The 14,734-nt window shown below is 31.3% G+C and overlaps 1 protein-coding gene across 1 annotated transcript in view; it reads right to left on the bottom strand.

Moving 5' to 3' along the window:
* Positions 1 to 14,511, bottom strand: part of LOC137929539 (uncharacterized) — a 33,579-nt gene extending 19,068 nt beyond the window's left edge. Inside the window, exon 1 of the mRNA XM_068772538.1 lies at positions 14,172 to 14,511. The gene's annotated coding sequence lies outside the window, so the exon portion shown is untranslated. The remainder of the gene's footprint in view (positions 1 to 14,171) is intronic.
* Positions 14,512 to 14,734: the final 223 nt, after the last annotated feature.

Here is a 14,734-nt window from a genome sequence, read left to right as displayed (position 1 = left end):
GTTACTTTAATTTATTGCTCATCTCTATGCAAATGATTAAAGCCTGCAGATTACTCAAGCCCGTATCATCCTCGCGTCCGGGTTAAAAAAATTGTAATATCATATTAAAATACCGGTTTACGTGAACAACATGACGCGCAAATTATACACGCCAGAATTCTTTATAAATATCACTTGATCTCCTCGGCCGTATGCAGGTGACACCTTATTGTACTAATGGACGAGAACGAATATTAATAATTATAAGAACAGTGATGTGCAATGTACCAAAAATGTATCAAGTTTTCATATAATAATAACATCATTCGGGTAATATGTTCGCGTGTTTTGAAAATTTTATATTGTTTATTAAACAAACGAATGAATAACATTGATTACTGACAAAAGACCTATTGGCAGCAATTTATGGAATTTTAATATATCTTAATAATGAGAGGTTAATAACAGTAGTTTTAAAAGTATGATACTTTTGAAAATACAGATTCAACATGGCAGTAAATAATACGTACTCTCTTCTATAACATTCTGACAATTATTTTGTAAATCCATGGCAGGTTAACCGTTTATTTAAATATGCTAATACTTTACGGAAGAAGAAGTCTGCATTTGTCCTGGATGTGACTCTACGTAATCACGCGTCTAAATAAGATGAAAATTTGGCCATGCACTAGACATAAATGCTAGCAACAATTTTTTTCAGATATATTAAAAAATATTACAAATGTTCGTAAGTTTCTTTGTACCTCGAGAACTAGTTTCATCCACAGACTTCGTACAGTCCAAAGTTATTGGCCAGTCGCAATGAAAAAGAATAGTAAATTGTAAAATATCCGAACACATCGATTACCTAAAAGAAAAAAAAATTTGTTAATATCACATGCCTTTTTTATTTTTATTTGGCATGAAATATTTTACAATTAAAAATTGTTTTCATAGGCTCTACGGTTTGTATAGCAAAAGGAAGTTGTTTTTTACTACAGTATTTCCCACACTTTTTTTCTCTCCTTAGAAACCAATAGAATTTGTCTAATTTGTAGACTAGTTTTTGAGTTTTGCGCACTATACGTTATGCGATTCCTTATTATTTATTTAGACTGTATGTTTATGTTTAGTAAAAGCTATTGTCCTACTTTAATAATAAACATAATTTTTAAGAGCGTTTTTTTCTTAATGCCTGACAGTGATCACGTGCGTTAAGACAACTAGATCAGCTCTTTGCATTGACTGCTAGCGCACGCTGTTCATTGGTTTATACTTTCGATTTCATAGCACCAGGCGACCTCGACGCACCACGCCTTACCACAGAAACAGCCGCCGCTCACATACCTTACTTGGTCGTGATCCTAAACTTGTTTGCCAACTGCGACGTTGCAGATATTCAGTGCGCGTTGATATCCTACATTCAACCAGTTCAAAGAATGTATACAACTATTATAGTTTAACTAGATGTTTATATATTTCTTTATACTACTTTTGAACAAAAAGACATAAAAAGTTATATTTCTAAAATTAGTTCGCTGCTTGTATCATACAAATTTATATTATTATAATAAGTAAAACTTTAATTTTAATTAAAATTACCATATACATTTCACTTCATTTATCTAACCTACAGTCATCTATAAAAATATCGAAAACAATTTCATTCAAATACTTATTTGATAGTAAAACTAAATAAAAATCATATAAAAGTTTTGTACGGATTATTTGTTCTAATTATATTAAACATTTTTTGGATAAGAACATACAAAATAACCTTCTCTTATGCTAATGAAATAATTAATTTCCTTACAAATGTAAATTTCGTATAATTGCAACACATTGGACCTCAGTTTTAATTTAAACTATAACATTTCACATTCTTATTTTACTTCGCCAAACTTTAAAAATGTTTGTAAACGTTCTAGTCTAATTATATTTCTGTAAGAATTATTGCACCTTAAGTAATAAAACCTTGTTAACTTATATTTATATTTTTATCATTACAGCAATAATATAATGAAAATATTGTATTGATTTACATTCGGTGGGGACTGAATATCAAATATCAAAGTACGTGTTTACCTTGCGTATGAATATAACATAATTGCCCTATTATCAGAGCAAATATATACGCAGGCTATTAAAATTCATATTTCATATAAAAGCATCAGTGACTAAGTTAATAGAATTACACTAAAGTTGTTTCAAATTCATAAGTAAAATTTAAATCGATGAGTCACCCAATACATATTTTTTAACAAGATGGCGTCCTATTCCCACCGCCTATAAATATATATGTTCTTTGATCCGGAACGTCTGTACGTCATTAATTTCTATATAAAATGAAAGATCTGCGTTTATTATAAATATTAAAATACTCGAAATATTTCGTAAATAGAAACAATTTGAAATACGATTTGATCCGCGCCATTGATCGAATAATAAATAAGATAAAGTTGTCTGACTGGTGTTTCGCAAAAGTCGATTGTCAAACAAGCACGCTGTTTATGCATGACATCTAATTAGTTTTAAGAAAATGTCTGTCAATTAATTACTTAGTAATTCAATAGGTAATGTTTACTAAAACTATAGCATACAAATATATATTTTTTAAAATATATTAATCACTTTCATGTATGGTATTTTCGTTGCGATTCCTGATACTTTATCTGACTAAACTAAAAGTTGAAGAACATTATATTTACTGAATATATTTGGTATTAGTTAATAACCTAGATTTTTGTCGAATAGTCAATTATTTGTGAACTATAAGGTGTCTTAACACGGGCGTTATTACAAATTCGTAATTTGTCAAGTCAACAGCTTATCCAGTTAATGACAATCAATGCACCTTGATGTTCATTATTAACATCGGATCTACAGATTACATCATCAAGATCAACGTCAAAATTTAGTAACCACTTAACAAGAGAAAACCTGTGAGTACCTTATACAAACATGCATTACTACATAACATATTTGCGATTCACAAAATACCGCTCTCACTAAGTTAACAAGAAGAAACTGTTTGTCTACGCATTACAATCCAAAAAATAAATAACAAAAATGTTAGTGTTCATATGTATTTTGTTTTGTAATAAAAATAATTAAAAGATACTATGATAACTTTTAATGTTCGAGTTGCTGTAATTAACAAGGTTGAAGAGATACGTTGAGAAGCAAAACATGTTTTATAATCCAAACAAAAAGAGGTGTAATAAGAAAAGACTAAATACTACCTGATTTAATGTCTGGATCTTTGAACAGATTTTAAAATTGTAACCTTGGCCGATCGCCGCCTGAGTGGATTCGTAATTTAATATTCTAAGCAAATTTAAAAAAAAGATAAATGTGAAAAATTTGTAGGATGATTCAAATTTCAATAATATGTATGTATTAACATATTATATACAAATTATTATAAATTAAGATGGTTATTTTTTAACAAAAACGAAATTAAGTACTATCCAAATCCCTAGTTTTTTTATGCGCTCAAAGAGCACATGAAAAAAAAATAAGGGCATTACAAAGTGGATACTAAAGTAATACGTACAAAAAATATTTTTACTTAAATTTAGTGTGCAACATATGTAGTTGTTTAATTTAAGTTATGATATGAAAATGTTTTTACTACTTTTAAATATATATAAAAACAAGTATCCCATAAATCAAAGTCATCGGCTGAGAAGGTAGGTGGTGGCAACTCTTTACCATACAGTTATTTTACTGCTATGACCAGAAATTGACAGTGTTTTCAGGGTAATGCGTAGTACGTATGTCGAAGCACTAGTCCCCCGCGGATGAAACTACGGTAATATGCGAATACATACATTCCTGTAATTTGTCAAAAAGCAAGGCCAATGAAAACTATATGGTTCTTATCGGTAGGAGTCAGGCCATAACCCATAATATTATTTTTTATCGCAAGGGAGAATACAAGTAAGGTTTTTACCCCGAACCACAGGACAAAAAAGGCAATGGCTAGCGCCTAAAAATTAATTAAAAATCATTGTGACGTGTTATTAAATTCGTTATCATTTTTAAAAGTAAATAGATTTTAAGCGTTCTGTGATTCTTATAACATAAATTTTGTGTTATTTCTTTATCACTTCCATGTTACCGACAGTAGACTTTCTGTAAACGATTCATATTAATTTTTCACAGAAAACATTTTGTTAAATTTTAAAGTATTTAACAAGCAAAAATTATTATACGTCCTACTTTAAAAATATGAGTGATATATTTTTATTTTTTTAAGAGTTGCTGCTACGGGTTCTTTTACATAATTTCGGCTTGATGTTAATGTTCGAACACACTTTATACATATTTATGAAAACAGAATGGTAAAAAATATATAATGTAACGTTATTAAGCTCAGCTCAATAGTGAATAAAAACCTTTTAAATACCATTCTTATATAAGTAAAGTAACGTCAGGATTCCAATATCGTTCCTACTTCCTACAAACGAGTGTCAGTGGATTGACGTAAAAAGTACAAAATAAGATATTTTATATATTGTGAAAGGGAGCACAACCCCGGACAGATGAAGTGAAGGAAAAGTTCTACAATATAAAGTTACTTTCCTTTGAGCATTTCCTTATTTTGCTATGATATGTGTACAGCTGAAATATGACAATCAAAAATATTGGCAGCTGTAAGACTTGTTAAGTTGGGAGAGGGCATTATTCCTTTATGTGTGTTAATTCAAAATTAAATTTTTGAACATAGGAACCTCGTTGTTGAAATAATATTATTATGACATTAATTAATTGTATACATTAGTATAAAGATATCATCGAAGGTTATTTGCTTAACTAATTTCGCCTATTTGTCTTAAAGCCTAATGGATCTTATTGAGAAATCACTAGGCCTTTAACAGCATTTAAAAGAATCAGGGTTTTTTCTTCATATTTAAAATAAATACTACGAATTGTTATAGCCTTGTTCAGCTGTATTTTTGGATTGCATCAAGCTCTATGTTTATAATTTTATTCGAAGTGTATGTAAATTCGACACAGCATTTTTTTACGCAGCAGTTTAGTGGTCGCCTATGCTAGTGCGTCGAATATTTTGATTTCGTTCAATCGTTCGTTCGTTCGTACAATCTCTAGTAAGTAGTAACGTGAGGAGTAGCTACTTATGAATAGTTTTTAATTAATTAAAAATGTATAAAGATTTTATCTCTTTTTAATGAATATATCACATATTAAAAATATGAGATCCCGTGATAAGACCTGGTTTTTGTCATGTACATATTTATTTTATTGAAATATTTTCAATTATATTTTCCATAAATGTTATTGCTATTATTATGATTTTCTGTGAAATTAATTAAGGTTTTTAAAGAATTGTTACAGATAAATAAATTCATTAGGTTGACCAGTTACGATTATCTTTAGATTATATGTATTTATCATGAGACCAAAGCTCTAAATGTCATTTATTCGTCTCGTTATCCACATAGGATAATAATATCATTAATGAGAATAATATCAGAAGAGCCCAATTTGATAGAAACTGGAATGAGATTAAACTCTCCTATAAGGAATCTTTCAATTTAAAGTTACGAATGTTCCGAACGCATGGTCTAAGAAAAGCCTACCACAAACTCGGACAGGTTTTTTTTGTGGTCACTTTTTCAATATTCATAATACAGTAGTAAGTAAATTTGTTTTAAAATTGTTTAAGGTAATAAAACTCCGCTCAAACTTTAACACAAATAAACGGATCATTTTTGTTTGTTAAAAAGTCGAAATATAAAAACGTTCTTTAATTGAAGTCAATATATTTGTATGATTTTGGATTTAAATATTAAACCCTAAGAATATATTCCACGTAGCTGTCGTTGTAGCCCCCAGACGCCCACTGCAATGTATAGGCTTTCCCCAAATGTACATGGTATATCCTATAGCATAATCGCCTCGTTTGGCAGCCGGGTTGGCGATTGCAGCGTAGTATTACGTTACGTAGTACACGCTGCTGAGAGCAGCGGTATTCTTATGTAATTAATGTACAAAATTTAATATATAAGACTGTATCCTGCGAATCGAACGAAAATATATTATTAATAACTGCGCATAAGTAAATAAACGACCTTTATACCCAGCAAAAAAAACGATTTTGGTTTTAATTAGGAGTAATATATACTAAAAGAGTTATGAAAACGTCTTTTTAGAATGAACAGCAATTTAATTATTTAAAAAACTAAAACCCAGCTTAAGCGTGCTTCGTTTTTTATCTATTTTTGTATTCTATCGACATTTTTTATTATTAAATGTAGGAATGAAATTCGAAGAATATTAATATCCAATCAAATTAATTTTAGTCGTCATCATACATTTTTTTCTATACTAACATTCCAGTAACTATGATTCCCAAATTACTTAATATTTTTCTATAGATAATGAAATATTAAACGTCAAGACAGTTATTCAGCAATTAAATTTATATTCATCACATTGCTTCTTCAGAATCAACGATTGACCGCTGTAACAACACGGTAACTTTTAACAAATTCCCTGCTCTTGCGGTTGCCGGTGCCGGTTGAGACATCAACGTCATCATTTGCATATTCGACATGTACCTGCGCTATGCGAACTGCATAATGATGATATGACATCGTGTTGAAACTTTGCTGAAGATGTATGCAGTGAGAAAATGTAGTTGCGAACAATGGTTTAACTTATTATTGTGATTTTTTATATTAATTCCTTTTTATCATTCAGTTCGTTTTCGAGATATATTTTAAACGATGTTAATGTCTGACGCAAACTCAATAAAAGCAGTTTCAAATTTGTTGTCGGCTTAAAACATGATGTTATCTTTTGTACATACACAGAGTAATTGGTTAAAGATTAAAAAACTTTAAACCGATGAACGCATATATTATTTGCTATCAATTAATGTATGGTTCACCTCTCCAAATTATTAGTTTCCTAAACAATAAGAAATGTAATGATATTACAGGAGATTTTTTTTCGAAGTTCGGATTACAACATATTAAAATTAATTAATGTTTACTATCTTGCTATGTACACTTTGTACTGCCAGAAGTTATTGACTTGTTGTATTTCTATGTAAAAAAATAATTCATGTATCATGTTTCAGAGTGATCACTTTATAAAGGATTATACAAAAAAGGTATAATAACTTTATAGCTTTTTGCTGACAATAACGCTATATATTCACTAATTTAAAGATTCGACACCCAGAATCAATCTGCCTGTACATTATTAGGGCACTGTAGGTTTAGATCAGGCGCTACCTTTTAGCATTTTTACACTTCGTCTTAACTTGTGCTTTGCTGAACTTGTACAATAGTATAATAGTAGTATAAATTTAAAAACTGATTGTATCATAAAGAAATAGTTACTACGTAATCAAAATAACCCAGTTTGCAAATATTAGTATAATCTACATTCTCTTACTCTTTATATAAAATATGAGTGTAAAATTCCATTTGCTTTTACGATCGTGCATTATAAATTACATTCTTATGTGATTGTAGTTAAGTAAAGCTTTTATGACTTGCTATTAATTCCTTTATTGAAATGAGGACAATAAACCAATATACATAAACGGTTAATGCGTTTTGCAATCATAAGTTACATGGTCACGTAAGATCAGCACGTAAACAGCAAGCGTGTAATTAATAAAAAAAAGATCAAACTATATGTTTGGTACTGTAATTAACTCTTATTTCATTTTTACAGTTGCGAGGCGCTCACTGCAAGGCATAGGTCTCTCTCAAAGGTCGTCACGATGTCGACAACGTCTTACGCTACCTACATCCAGCGACTTTAACTAAATCGTCGGTCCACCAAGTGGGAGGCCTATCCACGTCGCGTCCTCCGGCTCTTAGCCGCCACTCAGAACCCTTTCTGCTCCAACGGCCATCGGTTGCCATTTCAGACAAGCAATTCTTCAAGCTACGTAGAAAACCTTGGTTCATAGATAATTATTGTTAAATTAGAATAATAAAGCTTTGATTATCTATAACCATATTAAAAATTGCTAAAGAAGTTGAAATTATTTACCTCTCTGGTAAAATTAATCACACAATGTTATTCTACTTTATCTAATTTTTTTTTAAAAGTTTTTAGTAAGTACATAATTTCATAAAATTTTTAATGTTTAAATTAACTGAAGATAAAAAATATTTCATGTATGTTGCATAAATATTGAAAATATCTAATAATATAACAAGACAAATTATTGTATCACAGATACAGTTCTTTTATTTGCTCTATTACTTCTGATACTTTTAAAAATAAACATATATTTTATATTTATTTTTCATCTTGCTATCTTTCTCAGAGAAAAGATTTGGAATAAAACCCCGCAAATTGTTTGCGTATATCTACAAATTTTATTCCCGCGCGGTCACATTCCACGCGCCTCGATGACGCCAGTTCGCGTCAGCCTTGGACGGCCATTTTGTGAAATATTCGCGTGGTCCGAGAAATTAGGTGTCTCTTTCATAGACAAAAACTTATTATTGTGAAAGAAAAAGAAAATAACTTATGCCTCCGATCACATGTAACATTTCAAAAGTTAATTTGATTCATCTTATTAGTTTTTTGACCATTAAGAGTTTATTAATATGATTTTCATATATTGTGCTAAAGTTTTTACGGTAAATTTATAATTATCCTGCATTAATTTACGTGATGTTTATTTTTTATAGTTGTTCTATTCCTACTCTTTGCGATGTTATGCTTTGTATTCACTTTACATGATAGCTAATTTCGAGGATATGTTAATTTCATCTAGGGTTACATATAAATATATCTGATTCGTGAACGATTCATTATTGGACGTTGTGATTAACTTTCGGTCACAATTTCGTTGAGACATGGAACTTATTTAGATAGCGCAGTGGGAATTAAATATCACGTGGCTTTTGGGTTTATAATACTAGGTCATGCAAGAATTGGTTTATGGGTAATGGAAATGTTATATAACACAAAGAATGCACCCGCGGAGATGGATGATTTAAAATGTTAAGCTATTTTTATGCTTCACGGATTAAAAATAAACTACCGCAGCTAATTTTAGACGCTACCAAGAATTTGTCGAAGGTGAAAGCAAACAGGTTAGAAAGCATTTCATTGTCATCTATCGGTGTTTACATTAGAAATCCGCCAGCGCAGGTGTTGCTTTCCCACGCAGAAATTCGTCGGATCATAAAATTTCGAAAGATTTTGTTGTCATCCATAAATTTAAATTATTGGGAAAATTGTAAATTTTAACATAATATTTTATTAAGCGATTTATTATACTACATCAAACTGACCAATTTATCAATAGATCCATAATCATAATAATATTAAAAAATAACAGATCAATATAACTACAGTATTATTATTCCATTAAATGAATACTGCATCCGTTTAACATGCTTAATTCCTAAATAGTTGCCATATACATTGCACCCTGAAAACTAGATCAAATTTAGGTTCAAAACAATTTTGATGTGCGAAGTGTTAATGGTTATGGTGTAACACGAAATTCTCTTTCGAACGTGCATTATTCGTTCATGCAACATATTTGACTAGAGTACTTTTTTAATTAAGATAGTTTCTGAAAACTAGTACTGAAGTCTTCGACAAAGAATGACACTGGCATGTAACATATCTTTTAAATCTTAAGTTAGTTTAAGTGCAAAATATTATTTCTAAATTTTCACTTCGTTTTAAGAGTAACGTTTTTCTTTCTTTCATTCTTTCGCGAAAGAAACGCAGCCGCAACGGACTGTCTTTGTAGTATCGGTGAAAGCGTGATTCTTCTTTAGTCAAGAAAACTCTTTCCGCTTTAATTGTTTATAAATTTAAAAAGATTTGATCGCAACTTAACTATACTAAGTAATAACTGAAAAAGTTTAATTGTAGATCTTCTTTTGGCTGCTATCAGCGTTGTTTGTAATTAACTCTTATAAGAAAATATTAAATTAAGACAATATTTAAAATAACAAAACTGACTATAAAGAATAAAAGTATTTTTGAAATTTGGTTATATACCATGTAACGCGAGCAATATTTTGTTACGGAGAAAATTAAAAAGAGTTCACTGCAGTGTTTCTTGTAAATAAATGAGCTTTGCTTTCAAGTGGCATTTATTGCCTTATCTCAAAGAGAATGATAGCATTATATCCCGGACAAAAACTCGTGCCGTGTTTTTGAACCTTGGCACGATTTCTTGGAATACAGCCAATGTCATTGTGTGAGGATTTTATAAGAGAAAAACTTAAAATGAATTCCGAAACTATGCAGGTACTTAAAATAATTTAATACTAAGAACATTCCAACAGTAAGAGCTATATTTCAAAATAAAGATATTGTTAATATTCAAGTACATAAAAAGCTATATCCATATGTGACGGTGTCAATAGCGCTCTCTATTGAACTTTTTATGGGAGCGGCGGCTCTAGGGAAGTCCCCTAAATATAATCATTATAATACTAAAAGAAGAACCTACATTTTTATTTAGCACATATATTAGCAATCTAAAACGTTTATTTTAAAAGAGAGAGTTAAATATTTTTAATTTGTAATTATTAGTACTATATACTCTATATATCTATATATTATATATATGTACTTAAAGTTTGTGTAAACTATATGTACAAGCGAACATACGAGCAGCAAGACCTGGAATCAGCCAATCAATTTATTTACATCGGGTCACATTTAACATCTAGTGAAGATTGTGATGCTGAGGTAATACGGAGAGTGCAAATGGCTTAAGTTACGATGAAAAGGTTGGAGAAAGTATGCAGAAACAGAGGATCTACAGAAGCACCGAATTTTAATTCACGCATGACCTCGTCTACTCCATATTTCTATACGCCCGCGAAACCTGGACACTTGAGTCTGACATAAGGCAAAAAAATGGTCGTATTCAAAATGTTGTGTTGGCGCCGTATGTTAATAACCCCGTGGACAGTGCCCCACAAATTCGTCTTTCCTTAAACAGAAAAGAATAAAGACCCTACTATTCAAAATCTGCTTACGTAGAATATTCAATTACTTTCGTATAATAAACTGGAGAAGTTAATAATTATCAGCAATGTGGAGGGTAAAAGAACCAGAGGACGGTCACCTACTCGCTGGACTGGTGCAAATTTATAAGCGTGCAACACTGCCGTGCATGGCTTCCTAAAACTTTCACTAAATAAAACAGTCTGGATAAAAATGGCAGCAGAAACTTACCTGCCTGGCCACGACCTTCAGTCATGAGCAAGCTACGGAGAAGAAAAAAAGTGAGTGTAGAATTTTTTTCTCCTTAGAGGGGAGATAATAAAATTAAAACTTACTATAAATCAAAACTCAATTAAGTGTTGGACTGTATTAGGAACGTAGAATTGTACTTACTCGCTGCTTTTATAAGTTACATTCTTAAAACAGATTTTGTAAAGCAGCTGCAATCGATCCGCGACCCAAAGTTCATACTTATGACTACAAAATAATTAATCATATTCCACGCACATCAGAATCCTTCGGTCCTATTCACTCGCTGAAAGTGGCTCACGTAACAAAGGAACGGTAACCTAATACGTGACAAGAAATATGATGCATTAGATTCTTTATAATATTCTATTGTGGTGGACCTATTTACCGTCTAATTGGTTCCGATGTACTTCGAATTATCCGTGACTTTTGTGGCGTATCGTATTTGTGGTGAAATCGTGAATCCATTCTCGTCGGCAATTTACGTTTAATTGATTAGTTGACTACGTCCTGTTACGTATTCGACGTAAGTACACGGTGTTCTTCATTACCCAACGTATTATTCAATACTGTACAAAACAAGAGATAATTACGACAAAATGGAAAACAAGTTTTACGTTTAGGTAACACCTTCATTTTAGTTTAAAGTATAACTAACTTTGATAATCCTTTCGAAACTAATTTCTCATGAAGCTTAAAATCAAATTTATTATTAATCCTTTGAATCATTATTTATGTATAATGCTTAGATTTAAGGAAAGCTTGAAAGTGTTCGGGGATAAGTAATATATTCCGAATTACATGAGTAAGACGTACACAAGTATTCTTAATTTATACTGATTTTCGAAGCCAAGGCTGTGCTATTTGAATAAGTCTCTATGTTAAAGTTGCGTAAGCTTCGAAAACTCGCATGGATAATCTGTTAGTTTCGGGCGAAGGCGGATACTGTAAAATGACCTCGAGTACAGTTACTGCCGACTGACTCATCGCACAGGAGAACACTAAGCAACACGTATCGTATCGCAATTATTAACTGTGTAACATCGGACTTAACACATAGTACACAAAACTATTTTAATTCATAATTAGCATACATAGTGAACAAGGTTATTTTATTATTGTATTTAACACGCAAATACATATTTTTAAAATATTTTCGCGGTTTTCGATTTAATAAAAAATTATTATATTGCAGGATTTAATATAGACACAGTGGTGTTAGTTTCAAAACCGATTAGTAGTATAGTAAGAGGATTGACATAAAGAGTATATTTTTTTAATACTTTAATATTTTGGAACTACCGTTTATATCTTTTGTATTGATTGTAACGTCATTATAATTCATAACCTCAGCCGTACAATTTATGCTGAATATAAATCTTCAACACCGGTTGGAACGAGCAGGATGTCTGTCTACCTTGTGGGTGGATGTTCCGGGTCTCCATTCTGGAACCGTGGACCCCAGCGGCTGTCTGTCCGATATGCTATGTAACCAGCCTCCTGCTACTCAAACTTGCTATTCCGATGGGCTATGTCGGTAACTTTCTTTCTTCTACGCATAAGTTTATCTCTGATTCGATCTTTTAGATAAATAGCCCTATTCACGGCTAGGTAAGCGACTGTGAACCAGCCAATGAGACGAAAGTATTCTAGATGGAGAGTAAAGGATTGCCGAATTTCGTTGTATAGCAAATAATGAATGCTGATTTTTGGATTTATAAATATATGTTTTTTAATTGCTAAAGGTGGTCTACGAGAGCGCGATAGCTAATAATAATAATAGATGATGAATCGGAAAATATGATCCCATAATGATCAGAGCAGAAAAGTTTTCCGCGGGCCTAATGTAAAACATACAAAAGTCGTGGGCAGCTATGCACGGTTTTACAATATACTTTCACGTTTAGTCTAAGTTATCATGTAATAGATTTTAAAATTGAATAAACAAAAACTTTTAATAAAATCCGTTCACAGTACATATGATAAACTGATAATAAAGCTTGTAAAGGAATTTCTGTACTAATATGATAAGGAAATCGTAAAAGTGACCACAAAAAACATCCCTTCTGAGTTTGTTAGATAGTTTAGTTTGTTAGGCTTTTCTCAGATCAGGGCTCGATACTAACGCCCGTAGTCCTTAAGTTAAATGATTCCATTTTAGGTAACATAACGTGATTAGGCTCTTTAGCTATTCTTCTCATGATGTACACATGTGTATTATTAATGAACAAAATAAATCAATAAAAAAATGGACAAATAGGAGAGCAATATTATTAAAAATACGTAAGTAAATGATACAATGACGTGCTATTTTTTTAAAATGGATTTAAATTAAAATTACATTTAACCTTCATTTCCAATAATACTATTGACAAACTTTTACTCCATTACAAATAATTTAAAAAAGTAATAAATACGCTATGGTTTTATATTTAAATAATATAATGGAGACATTATTATTGATGGCAGCTGCACGGTTCTAATAATGGAGTCGTTATTTTCATAGCTATATCCTGAGGGATTTTGTGCGTGTCTTTAATAAACAAATAATCATGAAGAGTAATAATAACTTTTATAGTACCAAAGTTCATATTACACAAAAACAGAAATTATTATGTAAAATTAGGAGCATATAAAATTAATTATTGCCTTATGTGTAATTAATTTTTAAAGCAAAAAATATTTAACAAAAAAAAAATCACAATTAAAAGTAGCGCATTAAATATGAGCTAATTAAAAGTTGTTAAACTTCGGAAATAATTTAAAAGAGAGCATATTTCTGCCTTGTGAGCCCTAACTTACCTTAATCAATGCCAATACACGTTGGCAAATCTCCAATCCAGTTTACTAATTAGTTATAATCTCTTTATATAAGATGAAATGGTATTAAAACTCAAAGCTTACTTAATTTATGTTTTAACTCGTATATATTGTTTACTAGCAAAAAATATGAAACTTACCTATAACTTGAGTGACAATCCAATCAACCCGAAACCACAACACAAAGACGATCGGCTTGCTCAAAAATATTTCACAGAACAAAATTAGAAGATAGTATAAATATTCACCGGGACTAAATAAGAGAAACACAATTCAAATAAACCACGAAACGGCACACTGTGTTCGCTCAGTTCGCACAGCCGCAACATAAATCCGTGAATGGAGAACAGTGCCGTAACATAGAAACGGACACAAACGTTTTATAATCAATGCGTGAGTGTTGCAATATTTACGTAATTTTTCAGGTTGTCAGGTGGTCGAGACGATGTAGTGTCGCTGCGAACAATCGAACCTCTCCCGGTGAACGCACGGGCCGCACTGCTTGCCCGTAACGGCAAAAGGTCGTTCGTTACCCACATTCTCTTTCCGCGCAAGCCTCCGCAAGTTAGAGCAAGATGCCGGACTAACCACTTAACAGTCATATGTGTGTAAGAAAGACGGAGATACGCAGCTTCGCAGGAAAACCCGAATTCGAGACTTGATAGTTTCAACTTAAGACCGTGCGTCGTCATTGTGAATTATC

This window comes from Battus philenor, unplaced genomic scaffold, assembly GCF_028537555.1.
Source record: "Battus philenor isolate CCGP_79_NKW_IND1 unplaced genomic scaffold, ilBatPhil1.0.hap1 SCAF_5, whole genome shotgun sequence".
NCBI lineage: Eukaryota > Metazoa > Arthropoda > Insecta > Lepidoptera > Papilionidae > Battus > Battus philenor.
Note: the sequence above shows the minus strand (reverse complement) of the source record. Positions and strands in the feature narration are given on the sequence as shown.